Source organism: Squalius cephalus (genome assembly GCF_949319135.1).
Source record: "Squalius cephalus genome assembly, chromosome: 22".
NCBI lineage: Eukaryota > Metazoa > Chordata > Actinopteri > Cypriniformes > Leuciscidae > Squalius > Squalius cephalus.
The window spans coordinates 9092107-9103432 of NC_137143.1; the positions used below are offsets into that span (position 1 = coordinate 9092107).

General features: G+C 41.7%; 1 long non-coding RNA gene across 1 annotated transcript; it reads right to left on the reverse strand.

The window, feature by feature from the left end:
• Nucleotides 1-2727: 2727 nt before the first annotated feature.
• Nucleotides 2728-4999, reverse strand: LOC307150673. The gene is made up of 3 exons (XR_013819760.1): nt 4830-4999; nt 3220-3399; nt 2728-2803 (listed from the first exon to the last, which is right to left on the reverse strand). It is a non-coding gene; the product is annotated as an uncharacterized lncRNA (long non-coding RNA).
• Between the last annotated feature and the right edge of the window lie 6327 nt (nt 5000-11326).

Here is an 11326-nt window from a genome sequence, read left to right on the forward strand (position 1 = left end):
ACCTGCTGGCAACAGGAAGTGACATGTTAAACACTGTTGTGGACATATAAAAACATATAAAAAAAGTGCCAGCAAGTGCTAAACATGCTAACAACATACTAGAAACATGCTAAAACATGCTAGCAAACACTTAGCTAAGTGCTAAAGCATACTATTGCTGCAATTAAATAGGAATTTGCTGTAACACAGGCATGGAATGTCCAATCTGCCCCAAACTTCACACGTTTGATAAGAATCATGGCCTGAACACATGTCTATGCTCAAATTCAGTTATAGTAATAGCGCCACCTACTGGCAACAGGAAGTGACATGTTTAACACGTTGATGCCGTTCTAGCAACATGTTAAAAATGCCATTGAGTTCTAAACATGCTAGAAACATATTAAAACATGCTAGCAATACTTAGCTAAGTGCTAAAGCATGCTAATTCAATGAAACAGGACTTTGTTGTTACTCAAGAAGGCAATGTACAATCTACCCCAAACTTCACACGTTTGATAAGAGTTATCTCTTGAACACATGTCCATGCTCATATTTAGTTATAGTCATAGCGCCACCTGCTGGCAACAGGAAGTGACGTTTAACACTGTTCTTGACTCCTAATAACATATAAAAAAATGCCAGTAGGTGCTAAACATCCTACCAACATACTAGAGACATGCTAAAACATACTAGCAAACACTTAGCTAAGTGCTAAAGAATGATATTACTGCAATTAAATATGAATTTGCTGTAACTCAGGCATGGAATGTCCAATCTGCCCCAAACTTCACACTTTTGATAAGCGTTCTGTCCTGAACACATGACCATGCTCATATTCAGTTATAGTCATAGCGCCACCTGCTGGCAACAGGAAGTGACATGTTTAACACTGTTATGGACTCCTAATAACATATAAAAAAGTGCCAGCAAGTGTTAAACATGCTAACAACATACTAGAAACATGCTAAAACATGCTAGCAAACTCTTAGCTAAGTGCTAAAGCATGCTATTATTGCAATTAAATAGGAATTTGCTGTAACTCAGGCATGGAATGTCCAATCTGCCCCAAACTTCACACTTTTGATAAGCGTTCTGTCCTGAACACATCTACATGAGAATATTCAGTTATAGTAATAGCGCCACTTACTGGTAACAGGAAGTGTCATGTTTAACACGTTGATGCCATTCTAGCAACATGTTAAAAATGCCATTGACTTCTAAACATGCTAGAAACATGTTAAAACATGCTAGCAATACTTAGCTAAGTGGTAAAGCATGCTAATTCAATGAAACAGGATGTTGTTGTTACTCAAGAAGGCAATGTCCAATCTGCGCCAAACTTCACACTTTTAATAAACGTTCTGTCCTGAACACATGACCATGCTCATATTCAGTTACAGTCATAGTGTCACCTGCTGGCAACAGGAAGTGACATGTTAAACACTGTTGTGGACATATAAAAACATATAAAAAAAGTGCCAGCAAGTGCTAAACATGCTAACAACATACTAGAAACATGCTAAAACATGCTAGCAAACACTTAACTAAGTGCTAAAGCATGCTATTGCTGCAATTAAATAGGAATTTGCTGTAACACAGGCATGGAATGTCCAATCTGCCCCAAACTTCACACGTTTGATAAGAGTCATGGCCTGAACACATCTACATGAGAATATTCAGTTATAGTATTAGCGCCACCTGCTGTCAACAGGAAGTGACATGTTTAACACTGTTGTGGTCTCCTAATAACATATAAAAAAGAGCCAGCAAGTGCTAAACAGGTTAGCAACATACTAGAAACATTCTAGCAAACACTTAGCTAAGTGCTAAAGCATGCTATTACTGCAATTAAATAGGAATTTGCTGTAACTCAGGCATGGAATGTCCAATCTGCCCCAAACTTCACACTTTTGATAAGAGTCATGGCCTGAACACATCTACATGAGAATGTTCAGTTATAGTAATAGCGCCACCTACTGGCAACAGGAAGCGACATGTTTAACACGTTGATGCCGTTCTAGCAACATGTTAAAAATGCCATTGAGTTCTAAACATGCTAGAAACATGTTAAAACATGCCAACAATGCTTAGCTAAGTGCTAAAGAATGCTAATTCAATGAAACATGACTTTGTTGTTACTCAAGAAGGCAATGTCCAATTTGCACCAAACTTCACACGTTTGATAAGAGTTCTGTCCTGAACACACATCCATGCTCATATTCAGTTATAGTCATAACGCCACCTACTGGCAACAGAAACTGACATGGTTAACACAGTAATGCAGTACTAACCACATAATTATTGTGTACTAAGCATGCTAGAAACAGACTAAACATGCTAGCAACACTTAGCTGAGTCATGAAGCATGCTATTATCACCATTATACAAAACATTTGGTAACTGACTTTGACATACTCTTACTATATATACCTCCTTAAATGTACATTTCCCAACCATGCTCTGTCTTCCTAAAGCCACCGAGTGTTGATGGCACGGGTGCGAGGGCCCTTTCATCGCTGCTTGCAGCTTTAATTTTAGTATACTTTTAGCTTACATCAACATTCAACATTTATTTTAAGCTGAGAACTGATATAAAATCGGTGATATCACTGACCCCTGAGGGTGTTTTTAAGAAAGGGTATTTCTTAAGTATATCCTCCACAGTCATCCCATCTCTTATCTCCCTCTTTCGCCATGCAGAAGTTTGCTGCGTTCGGTCTTTGACCACCAAGTTGTCTGGTCGCATCTTGCTGTACTGGATATGCAGGACATTCACATGAACCTCAATAGAGGATGAATTCTCACCAATGACAGCAATCTCCTATTGGATCAAATTTAAAAGTACAGAACAATCATTAAAATAAAAATAATAAAAGTTAAACCTCAAAACCACATGTAATTCACTATTTCCTTACTTTACATTTTTATGATTACAAATATTAAATTTAAAACTGCAACATTTTGCACAATGAATTCCTTAAAAAAAGTATTATGCAAATGAGTCAATCCGTGTCAAATTGACCAAATTTCAGAAACTTTCCTGGCTCCAATTTGTGATTTTGTTCATATATTTTTTTTGTGAAAAAAGACAAACTTAAATATTGATGAAAACCAAAATATTAAATGTAATGAATATTGACTGAGTAATTCACTATTTTGTAGAGGAGGTCAAAATGACCATTTTCACCTGAGACCACTAAACATAATATAATACACAATAATCAATGTTATACTTGCATTTCTGTAGTCGAAGTCTGTTGGTGGGATTCTGCTGGCACTGGCTCTAGTGTTAGTGTTATCACCTCCATCTCATGTGCAAATTTGTTGAACTTGGACTGTTAAAGCAGCCTTGAAATAAATATGAGATAATGTTCTCTGTGAGGCCACAATCTATTGTTTCCCCGTCCACCTAATTTTCTGAAAAAAAAGAAAAGAAAGAATAATCAACGTGAGATTTTAACAGTAACAATAAAAGCAATGTCTTTTTTAAATCATTTTTAAACTTTCAATGGAAATTCATCAGTATAAAATATTACTTCAATTTAGAAAAATACACTATAATAACTGTACATATACACTCTAAGAAAAAAGATACAAAGCTGTCACTGGGGCAGTACCCTAAGGTACAAAAGCTAAAAGGTACCAATATGTACACTTTAAATGTACTAGGCCTAATATGTACAGAGAGTTACCTTTTTTCTGAACATATGATTAACGTTAGAAGCAAACTTATTTAAATTAGCAGCTCAAAGATACGTATTTTACGAGTTTACCAGTTTTGATAAATGGTGAACAAACTTCACTTTCTTTTTTAGGAGGGGCTCGATGCTGACGGACGCCTCGATCTCGAGTGCGAGCCCTCGCCTTAGTTGACTGCTGCTTATTCGCTCGTGATGGCTGACAGGACTAAATGATTACTCACATGGACTAACGTTTACAACGTTATTTAAATATTTAACGTTACCAAATAAAACTGATAACTTATAAAATCAACTCACACGGATGATATTAGTAAATTATTTAATTCCAGACTGACTAGAAGCGTTAAAATAGAAACAGGCCAAGCGTTCGCTCGCGTCCGGTAACATTAAAGGAGAACATTTTTTTGTAAATTTGTAGTCTACAAATTAGGTTTAGTTACCTATGACCACGCGCATAGGTTTAGTTACCTATGATCACGCGCGTGAACTCGCGGACTTCGGACTTCAACCGAAAACAGGATGTAAACACAGGTATTTGCGCTGGCTTAAATAACATCATTTTTATCCATTTCTTTCACATCTACTGCAGTCAGATTCACTCGTGTTCACTCTGAAGGAATCACTCACATGACCTGTGCACTTGTAATGACACATCAAGGATGTTAAGAGGCTAAAAGCAGGTTTAAATATTGCCCCATTTAAGTCAACAGGGTGCAAATTTTAAAAAGAGGATAACACGGTGTAGGCAACACCGATTTGTGTCGTTGTTCTCTGTATTGACAGCACTCCAAATTCCCCAAAATTGTGGGAAACTGAATTTAAAAATCTGTTGGCTTATATTGAGGTTTTTTTTTTTTTTTACACAAAACGTGATGGGTTTGAGCTGTTTCTATGGCCGCGGTCTCGCGACGTTAAGTTAACCATATGAGTTATGCTAAAAGATATATCTTAATTTATGGCTAAATTATTGTAATAACAATACGTTTAAAACGTAATACCAGTAACGTTACGTTGGTTTTGTCAGGTCAGTATTTTCGAAGAAAGGTTTTCCCTCACACATCAGTAGGCCTAACGTTACAGACGCTCAAGTGCACATAACTCGAAAGGGAACCAACGGATTTTTACAATACTTAAAACTAAACCTACCTCTGAATTTCTGTGCTTCGTCTTCGGTGATATTTATTCCAGCTTCTTTCTGAAGAAGATCCTCCGTCGACAGCGTCAGGAGTCATGAATAACCGTCGTTTCTTGTGCACAGTCCCTCTTCTTCTTCTCGCGCATAAAGTGCACTGCGCGGGCTACAATCCCATTGGCTGGTCAAATGCGTGTACTTTAACTTTGAGGCAAAGTAAAAGTACCCCATATAATTTTAAATAAACGCTGAATGGTTTTCGTCTACATTGCTTTTAAAAATGGCTTTTGCTAAAAAAGATTAGTACATACAGTAGGCCTACCAGTCAAAAGTTTGGAAACATTACTATTTTTAATGTTTTTGAAAGAAGTCTCTTATGCTCATCAAGCCTGCAGTTAAAAAAACAAACAAACAAACAAAAAAACAAAACAGTAATATTATTAAATATTATTACAATTTAAAATAATGGTTCTCTTTTTTAATATATTTTAAAATGTAATTTATTTTTGTGATGCAAAGCTGAATTTTCATCAGCAAGTACTCCAGTCTTTGGTGTCTTATGATCCTTCAGAAATCATTCTAATATGATGATTTGATACTCAGTTATTATCAATGATGGAAACAGTTGTGCTGTTTAATATATTTTTTTGGAATACTTTTTTCAGGATTCATTGATGAGTAAAACGTTAACAGCATTTATTCATAAAAACAGCATTTATTAAAAATAAAAACATTTCTAACAATATAAATCGTTACCATCACCTTTTATCAATTTAACGCATCCTTGTTGAATTAAAGTACTAATTTCTTTAAAAAAAAAGTTATTGTTCCCAAACTTTTGAACGGTAGTGTATATTGTTACAAAAGATTTCTATTCTAAATAAATACAGTTCTTTTTAACTTTTTATTCATCAAATAATCCTGAAAAAAGTATCTCAGGTTATAAAAAAAATATTAAGCAGCACAACTGTTTCCAACATTGATCATAAATCAGCATATTAGAATGATTTCTGTCACGGTGTGGGTGTTGTGTCTTGTGTGGACTTTAGTTATTTCCTGTTCTGTGTCATGTTTTGTAGTCCTTTGTAGTTTTTCTAGTTTATTAGTATCCCCAGGTGTCTCTGATTTACCACGCCCCCTTGTTATCTTGTCTAGCTCGTTTGTCCCTGATTATTTAAACCCTGTGTTTCAGCCTGGTCTTTGTGAGTTCTTGTATGTCTTACAGTTTGCTGTAGCACTTTGATGTTGTATGTTGGCTGTTCCTGTTACTGTTCCCGAGTCTCTGTCTGAGTTTGTTTATCTTTTTAGTTACTTTAATAAATTCTGCTGCACTTGGATTCTGCTTCTGCATCTGCTTCTGCTTCTGCATCTGCTTCAGCCGCATCGTCACAGAAGAACTCACCAACACTGAATCCAGCAGCATGTTCACCAGTGTCTCTTCCCCAGCCACTGAGCGGGAGAGAGGACAATCTTTTGTGGGAACCCGGTTGGTCATATTTCGTGGGACCCGTGGAGGCCGCAGTAGAGGAGGTGGTCGAGAGGAGTCCCGACACCACTCTCCACTCTGGCCCCTCTTCAACCCTGGGTTGGTGATGTCCAGCCCAGGGCCCCATTCGCCACTGGTTCCGTCCAGCACAGAGCCTGTTCCGGTGGTCCCTAAATGGAGGAGGAGAAGGAAGACTTCCTCCATGCCAGTTCCGGCGGTCCCTGTTCCGGCGGTCCCTGTTCCGGCGGTCCCTGTTCCGGCGGTCCCTGTTCCGGCGGTCCCTGTTCCGGTGGTCCCGAGTCCGGCGGTCCCAGTTCCTGTGGTCCCTGTTCCGGTGGTCCCAGTTCCGGTGGTCCCAGTTCCAGTGGTCCAGAGTCCGGTAGCTCCAAAACACAGGAGGAGGAGAAAGGCTCCCTCCGTAACTGTTCACGTCACGTCTGCCCAGCCAGAGACTGTTCACGTCCAGCCAGAGACTGTTCACGTCACGTCTGCCCAGCCAGAGACTGTTCACGTCACATTTGCCGAGCCTGTGTCACCGGACAAGAGGGCCGCCGCAGAGCCTGTGTCCCCTGACAAGACGCCTGCTGAAACGTTGTTGGATTATTTTTCAACGCTATTCAAGATCCTAGAAATTCCCAGTAATGTTCACGTCACGTCTGCCGAGCCTGTGTCTTCCGACAAGATGGCCGCAGCCGAGCCTGTTCACGTCACGCCTGCCGAGCCTGTGTCTTCGGACAAGATGGCTGCCGCCGAGACTGTTCACGTCATGTCTGCTGAGCCTGTGTCTTCGGACAAGATGGCCGCCACCGAGCCTGTTCACATCACGTCTGCTGAGCCTGTGTTTCCGGACAGGATGGCCGCCGCCGAGCCTGTGTTTCAGGGCAAGATGGTAGCCGCCGAGCCTGTGTCTCCGGATAAGATGGCCGTCGTCGAGCCTGTGTCTTCGGACAAGATGGCCGCTGCCGAGCCTGTGTCTCCGGACAAGATGACCGCTGGGCCGGTGCCTGTGTCTGTTCCTGAGCCGGTGCCTGTGTCTGTTCCTGAGCCGGTGCCTGTGTCTGTTCCTGAGCCGGTGCCTGTGTCTGTTACTGAGCCGGTGCCTGTGTCTGTTCCTGAGCCTGAGCCGGTGGTGTCTGTTCCTGAGCCTGAGCCGGTGGTGTCTGTTCCTGAACCTGAGCCGGTGGTGTATGTTCCTGAGCCTGAGCCGGTGGTGTCTGTTCCTGAGCCTGAGCCGGTGGTGTCTGTTCCTGAACCTGAGCCGGTGGTGTCTGTTCCTGAGCCTGAGCCAGTGGTGTCTGTTCCTGAGCCGGTGGTGTCTGTTCCTGAACCTGAGCCGGTGGTGTCTGTTCCAGTGCCTGAGCCGGTGGTGTCTGTTCCTGTTCCTGAGCCGGTGGTGTCTGTTCCAGTTCCTGAGCTGGTGGTGTCTGTTCCAGTTCCTGAGCCGGTGGTGTCTGTTCCTGAGCCTGAGCCGGTGGTGTCTGTTCCTGAGCCTGAGCCGGTGGTGTCTGTTCCTGAGCCTGAGCCGGTGGTGTCTGTTCCTGAGCCTGAGCCGGTGGTGTCTGTTCCTGAGCCTGAGCCGGTGGTGTCTGTTCCTGAGCCTGAGCCGGTGGTGTCTGTTCCTGAGCCTGAGCCGGTGGTGTCTGTTCCTGAACCTGAGCCGGTGGTGTCTGTTCCAGTTCCTGAGCCGGTGGTGTCTGTTCCAGTTCCTGAGCCGGTGGTGTCTGCTCCAGTTCCTGAGCCGGTGGTGTCTGTTCCAGTTCCTGAGCCGGTGATGTCTGTTCCAGTGCCTGAGTTGGTGTCTGTTCCTGTGCCATGGTCGGCCGAGGGGAAGTCTCCGCCATGGCCGCCCGAGGGGAAGTCTCCGCCATGGCCGCCCGAGGGGAAGTCTCCGCCATGGCCGCCCGAGGGGTCGTCTCCGCCCTGGCCGCCTGAGGGGAAGTCTCCGCCATGGCCGCCCGAGGGGTCGTCTCCGCCCTGGCCGCCTGAGGGGAAGTCTCCGCCATGGCCGCCCGACGGGTTGTCTCAGCCCTGGCCGCCCGAGGGAGAGTTTCCGCCGTGGCCGCCAGATGGACTGTCTGCTCCGCCCTGGCTGCCTGAAGGGTCGTCTTCACCCTGGTCGCCAGATGGACTGCCCGTCCCGCCCTGGTCTGTCCCGCCCTGGTCTGTCCCTCCCGTCCCGCACTGGTCTGTCCCTCCCGTCCCGCACTGGTCTGTCCCTCCCGTCCCGCCCTGGTCTGTCCCTCCCGTCCTGCTCTGGTCTTATGGAGCGTCTGGTAGCCGCTCCGTAGGGAGGGGGTAATGTCACGGTGTGGGTGTTGTGTCTTGTGTGGACTTTAGTTATTTCCTGTTCTGTGTCATGTTTTGTAGTCCTTTGTAATTTTTCTAGTTTATTAGTATCCCCAGGTGTCTCTGATTTACCACGCCCCCTTGTTATCTTGTCTAGCTCGTTTGTCCCTGATTATTTAAACCCTGTGTTTCAGCCTTGTCTTTGTGAGTTCTTGTATGTCTTACAGTTTGCTGTAGCACTTTGATGTTGTATGTTGGCTGTTCCTGTTACTGTTCCCGAGTCTCTGTCTGAGTTTGTTTATCTTTTTAGTTACTTTAATAAATTCTGCTGCACTTGGATTCTGCTTCTGCATCTGCTTCAGCCGCATCGTCACAATTTCTGAAGGATCATAAGACACCAAAGACTGGAGTACTTGCTGATGAAAATTCAGCTTTGCATCACAAAAATAAATTACATTTTAAAGTATATTAAAAAAGAGAACCATTATTTTAAATTGTAATAATATTTCATAATATTACTTTTTTTTTTTTTTTTTTTTTTTTTTAACTGCAGGCTTGATGAGCATAAGAGACTTCTTTCAAAAACATTAAAAATAGTAATGTTTCCAAACTTTTGACTGGTACTGTATGTATTTATTTTAACTCTAAATTGAAAGTTAAAACTTATTTTACAAGTTAAAACAGCTATTATATTACACAGTTTATAATTAAAATTAAAAATACAGGCCTACTTTATTACATTTGCTTTATGTTTAAAGCTTATCATCTTGATGCTCTGCATAATCAATAAAAGGTCATGGACTTGTGTACTGTTCAGAACCTGTGACAGTCAGTAATGGGCTATTAAATATATTTGGTTATTTTGTGCATCTCTTCTAAATAACCAACAACTCATGAACATGAATATCTTGCTCTATGTTTAATCTATGTTGGGTGATTGACAATTATGTGTTCACTGAATTGTTGAGATCACTGTGGATGCAGAGTCTAATAAGCTTTTACCATTTCATACACTTTGGCTTCCTCCTTTTGTCAAAGATTGTACCTTTGTTTGGGGAATAAATGGTCCAAACATGGACCCTATGACAGTTGGAAACATATTTGTACCTTTTTTACAACTAAATGATACATATTAGTACCCTAAGGTATAACTATGACCCATTGAGGGTACAACTTCACCATTTGTACCTAAGTGTTCACAAATGTACCCCAACCGTACCCTTTTTTCTGACAGTGTAGGACTCGAGACCAGTGTGGCACTCAGATGGCACTCATTAGCACTCACGCCATCAGCCTCACTCCGTTTCCACAGCTCTCGGCCCCGACCTGCCACACAATCAATTAAACTATCTGATTTGTAGTGTTTCAACACAGTGCATCCTAATTCACAAGCCAGTAATTGTTTCTTCTTTAATTTGCAAGTGGCTTTGGCATGAAACTCTTGTGAAGGGAAACATATGCCACAGGACGCATGATATCACAAGCAACCAGTATGATGGCTATTCTTCAGACTTGGCTCACGATCATTAGTTGAATTATTCAGAGAAACTTCTCTTTGTCTGCTGAAATGATAATTGACTGTCTACTGAGGGCCGTGGGGTTTTATTATAGCTGTTGTTGGTTTGCGTGGGAATATCTAGGGGGCTGAATTTTCCCTTGCAAGACGAATTTCATCACAATGCCGAACGATGCAATTGCCCTGTAACATGTTATGCTTATAAACATGGGATCATCCATATGAGGAACACTTTTTCCAGTGTACTTCTTTAAACGTTTGAATAAAAAATATTACACAATATACAGTGCTACATTGTTGATGCTGAATTTTTTTTGTTTGTTTTTTTGAATATGAAATGTGTCCAATGATGTGAAATATTACTCTTCATAGAATAATCGTATATCTACAGAGACCTAGCATGGGTTAATTAATTCAAGAGTAAATTTCCCTAAAGGCTGCAATTAATGATAAACGTATTAGATGTGTCAGTGCCCAAGAGCTCTGGAGTCTGTCCCACTACCGCTTTTGCTGGTGCTGTTTCAACTCAACTGTCAGCTGAGATGTGTCAAAAACTAGAGCGTGTGTGTCTGTGTGTATGTGGGAGGGTGTGATTATTCCATGCGTTGACAAACAGAACTGCCAAATAAACTTCTTTAATTCATTATGACTCATATTTTCATTTCCAATTGAAATGGAATATTGTTTGCATCCTGTCCAGCTGTGAGGCGTAACATATTTGGCATCTGTGTGTAAATCACTCTGTAAATTATGCTGTGGCCACCTTTAACTCTCCAGCTGTTACAGGAGAAGCTGTTTAATGATTAATTAAAACGTTCCATTGAATTTGCTGACTATTCATGAAAAAGAAACAGACATGAGAAAAGATTGATCCGTGTTTGGGGCAGTGTATCAAAAAGTCACGTTTATCAAGTTACAAGCTTGTTATTTTATAAATGTGTATTGTTTGTAAGTTTCTTGGTATATATGCATAGTTCTGCCATGAAACTCTAGATGGCGCAGGCTAATGGGTCCTTAACACAAGCTGATGATATTTACAGCATTAACTACCTGGCACAAGTTAATTGGTTCATGTCACATCTGCTGCTCAACATTTAAATGGCTGGTTCTCATTCACTATAGCAGTTTGCAGCACGCTTTCAGACTTCGTCTAAAGCTCAATAGCCCAGCTTGATAAGTGAAGGTTTGTTCTCTTATCTCAGTGCATTATTGCATTCGTCATC